This window comes from Echinops telfairi, unplaced genomic scaffold (assembly GCF_000313985.2).
Source record: "Echinops telfairi isolate 266 unplaced genomic scaffold, ASM31398v2 ScPeMD7_7469;HRSCAF=8507_1, whole genome shotgun sequence".
NCBI lineage: Eukaryota > Metazoa > Chordata > Mammalia > Afrosoricida > Tenrecidae > Echinops > Echinops telfairi.
In genome coordinates this window covers 101,372,415-101,377,272 of record NW_022111373.1, presented here as the reverse complement: position 1 = coordinate 101,377,272, position 4,858 = coordinate 101,372,415, and the positions used below count along the sequence as shown (strand labels likewise).

At 38.8% G+C, this 4,858-nt stretch overlaps 1 non-coding gene across 1 annotated transcript; it reads right to left on the bottom strand.

Moving 5' to 3' along the window:
• Positions 1-2,717: 2,717 nt before the first annotated feature.
• Positions 2,718-2,880, bottom strand: LOC115873961. Its single transcript, XR_004048728.1, has one exon. It is a non-coding gene; the product is annotated as a U1 spliceosomal RNA (small nuclear RNA).
• Positions 2,881-4,858: the final 1,978 nt, after the last annotated feature.

Sequence of the window (4,858 nt, the reverse complement as noted above, 5' to 3'; positions counted from 1 at the left end):
TGAGCCATAAAAAGGCTTCAATTATTGATGGAATATTAATTGAAATGTTTCAACAGGCTGACAAAGCACTGGAAGTACTTACATGTCTATGCCAAGAAATTTGAAGAGAGCTACTTAGCCAACTGACTGGAAGATATCCACGTTTATACCCAAGGAAAGGTGACCCAACAGATTGCTCAAATTATAGGACAATATCCTTGACATGACATATAAGTAAATTGTTGCTGATCATCATCCAACAAGGGTTGCAACAATAAATTGACAAGGAGATGACAGAAGTCCAGGCATGATTCAGACGAGGACATGACTGATGTCAGATAGAACTTGGCTGAAATGGAGAATACCAGAAAGAGGTTTTCTTGTGTTACACTGGCTATGCCAAGGAAGTTGACCATATGGATCATAACAAACTATGGATAGTCTTGAGAAGAATGGGAAATCGAGAACACCACATCGTGCTCATGTGGAATGGTAGATGGATCAAGAGGAAGTTGTGCAAATAGAAAGGGGGATACTGCATGGTTTAAAATCAGAAAGGTGTGTATCAGAGTTGTATCCTCTCACCATACTTTTCAATCTATATGCTGAGCAAATCATAAGAGAAGCCGGCTTTTGTGAAGAATAAAATCGCATCAGGATTGGAGGAAAACTTATTAACAACTTGCAATATGTAGATGACACAACCTTCCATGCTGAAAGTGAGGAGGAATTGAAATACTTGCTGATGAAGATGAAAGATTGTAGCTTTCAATATGGGTTACAACTCTAGGTACAGAACACTAAAATCTTCAAAACTGTACCAATAGGCAATCTCATGAAAAACAGAGAAAATAGTGAAGTTGTCAAGGAGTTGGTCTTTGCTAGGATCCACAGACATTGCTCGTGGAAGCAGCAGTCACATTGGATTGGGCACATGGTACCCTACAAGGACACACTGGATAGGGCAAATCTGCCACACAAAACCTCCTTAGAGTATTGTAAAGCTAGGATGCTACTTTGAGGACTAAGACACTCTTGACCCAGACCATTCTATTTTATTGTCTCATATGCATGGGAAAACTGCACATTTAATATGGAAGACTAGAAAATAATGGATGAATTTGAATTGTAGTACTGGCACAGAATATTGAAAGTACAGTGTACTACTAAATGGAGAAAGAAGTGTGTCTCAGAAATACAACAAGAGTGCTCCTTGAAGGAAGGATGGGCAAACTTCATCTCAAGTACTTAGGACATGTTTTCAGGAGAGACTAATCCCTGCAGAAGGTCATAATACTAGGTCAATTAGAGCGACAATGAAAGAGAGGAAGGCCCTCAACAATATGGATTGCAACCCTGTGTCTGTAACAATGAGCTCAAACAGGAACAATTTCAATATAGTGCAGGACCAGGCAATGTTTTGTTATGTTGTGTATGGGGCTGCTATGGGTCAGGACCAATTGGATGGCACATAACAACAACAGCCCTCATGCCTGATGCTGGGTGCATTTCTTTTTTTCCTCTTTCAAAATGGTAGAGTTTCTTTTTTTTTCTTTTCTGACATTTCCCTCCCAAATTAATCAGTATCATATACCTGAAATTGTTGGTCATGTAAATCACCTTCTTCTTCAACAATCCATGCCTGATGCTTTACCTTACACTTAAAATTTTTGAAAATTTGCTCTCACTTTTAAACACTACTTGAGGCCATATCTTTTTAATATATATATATATATATTGTGTGAATTTGAAGGTTTTATAAAGCAGATCATCGGTTTTATATTCAACAATTCCTATGCATTTTTTAAATCTCACCCTTTGCATACCCTCAATGTAGTATCATATACCCCATCTCTTCCCTGTTTCCTGTTCTCACCCCTCCTTCTTTTCTAACCCTTCTGAAATGTGTCCTTTGGTATATGCTGTCATAATGACCTTATATGGCTGATTCTTGTAAGGTATTGCAACAAAGTCTTTATTTTGTTCCCTAGCTGCAGTGTGATAATTATTTATTTTAAAAGAATTAAGACCAGAGTAGCCAAGGGAGAAGGAGCCCTCATTGTGTAATGGTTATGAGTGGGGCTGCTAGCCACAGGATCAAACATTTGAAACCAGCAGCTCCTCTTCGGGAGAAAGACAAGGCTGTCTATTCCCATAAGGAGCTACATTCCCACTAACCAATGGGAACAGTCTTACCCTGTCCTATAGAATTACTATGAATCAGAATTGAATCCGTGGAAGTGAGCTGGGTTTTGGAATCAAGGTGTTGTAAATTCAAGATATCTCAAATGGTCAACTTCCCCAAGATGTTGTACTGCTCCAATCTTAACAGACTCTTCCCTTCAGTATTATTCCTTTTACCCGAGTCCTGCAATTCACTACCACATCTCACAGAAGCACAGGAAACTGTAAGGATTTGTCTCATATGGTTGTGTTGGTGCTGTTGTAGTTCTGGTTGTTGTTGTTGTTGTTAGGTGCTGTGGAGTTGGATCTGACCCATAGCAATGCTATGCCCAACAGGATGTAGTACTGCCCAGTCATATGGTGTCAGGAACTGTCAAGTGCCAAATATGAAGGTCAGGCAGAAGCATGACAAATGCAAGGTTTAGAGTCAGAAATCAAATATGTCAAAAAGTCAAAGCATGACTTCTCGCTTCTACCAACACAGTCAGGAAATGGAGGTCATCAAAAACGGAAGATTTTGATGAGGTGTGATTTTTATTTTTATTTTCTAAATGCAGGGGAAAGCAGGGACGCAGTCCCCCGGTGCCATAAATTATGCAGTTGAGTTTTCTACATTTAGTGAAATCGCAGGGGTTAGCACACCTGGAGTGCAATAGATGAGCCTCACTCTGGGAAAACTACCTTCATGATCAAGGTATCTCCCCGCCAGGTAAGTATGTGGTTTTTAATTTTAAGCAGACCATACACCTAAAAGGATTGATGAACTTGTAGGGCATCAAGTAGAATAAGGGTTTCTTGTGGGGGCAGTGGTGGTAGGGGGAGGTGGGGGTAAAAGTAAACTGATGTCAAGGAATTTAGGAGGAAACTTTTTTTAAACTGATTGTGGTAGCAATTGTACAATACTGCTTGAGGTGATTGAACTATGGAATTATTTCATATCTGAATTAACTCCCAATAAAATGGTGTAAAAAGAAAGAAAGAAAATCGAAGTAAGGATGATGAATTTAAGTTACATCTTCTTGTAGAGTCTAAAGATACCTCCACCTTAATCCTGTAACAGATAAATCCCTCCAAAATCACATTATAACCATAGGCACAGATGCTAAAATTTACAACACATTACAAAAGAGATTATGGCAGATGAGATTATGATTAGAAGGTTCCTATTAAGTGATTGATTACATCTCATGGCATTTAGCTTTTAAACCATTGAAAGGTCTTTGAGACTTTGCTTCCTCTAAAGAACGAATCATGAGCATATTGCACCGATTGTGATCATCTAACCAAATTATCAACGGCTATGCAATTTCAGTAATGAAACTACTATGTTGCTTGGTAATAATCGTAGCTTTCATTGTGACAGAGTTTCCATATGCTCCATTATTCTCATTTAATTTCTTAAAACTTGCTATCCTTGATTAATGCTGTGATGGTTTTTCCAATCACGGATACCGCTTAACCTCTTTCCATGCACTTTATTATTTCTACTTTTGATTCAATTATGATCATCGTCCTTTTTATTGTTGCCTCTATCACAAGCACTTTTACCCGATTTATAATTAGGAGGCATTATTGTCATTGTTAGAGTCCCATAGAGTTGGTACCTATGCATAGTGACCAGAGGCACAGCAGAATGAATCACTGTCAGGTCCTGTGCTAATCCTATCGTTGTTCTTCTGTTTGAGCCCATGGATGCAGCCACTTCACCAGCCCGTCTTCCACTTTTTCACTGACCTTCAACTTTACTGAGCATGATGTCCTTTTCCAGTGATTAGGCCTCCTCATAATATGTCCAAAACACATGAGAAGAAGCCTCCATACACATTCAAGGGAGCTTTCTTGTGCTATCTCTTCCTCTCCACATGCTTCACCTGCACCAAAATTCAAATGAACCAGGTCTTCTTTGGTCTTCCTTATTCAGTGTCCAGGTTTCGTATGCATATGGGGTAAATGAAAATACCAAGACTTGGATCAGACACAGCTTAGACCTCAGAGTAATCTACTTGCTTTTCAATTCTGTAAAGAGGTTTGGTGCACAATACCCAATTCAATGTGTGGTTTGAACGCTTGACTGTTGCTTCTATGAGCATTGATTGTGAATCAAAGCAAGTTAAGGTAAAACTCTTTAAAAATTGGAATGTTCTCTCTGTTTATGATGATATGTATTGGTCCAGTTGTGAGAATTTTGGTCTCATTGCTTTGAGTTGTAAATCATATAAAGGCTGCAATCCTTGATCTTCATATGCAAGTGATTCAGCCCCTCCTCACATTGAGCAAGCATGGTGGTGTCATCTGCATATCACAGGCTATTCATAAGCCTACCTTCAATCTTGATGCAGCTCTCTTCTTTATATAGTTCAGCTTCTCTGATTATTTGGTCAGCATACAGATGGAATAAAAGAGAAGGAGGTTTAAGAATGTGAAATAGGTATGAAAACAATGACGTGAAATTGAGCAAAAAATAAGTTGAATGTCAGGGAAAAATGCTTCAATGAAGAAGTCCTTTAGACAATGAAATGAAAGAAAATATTCTTGGAACAGTGGAAGGAGCTGTATTGTTTGAGGCATTGAACTCAATATGCCTCCATGTGTTGTACAATCCTGACACACTCAGTTCCTGATTTTAAACCATGCAGTTTCCTCTTGTCTAGTCTGAGACTGACTCTTGATCTATGTAGAGGTTCCGCAGAGCACA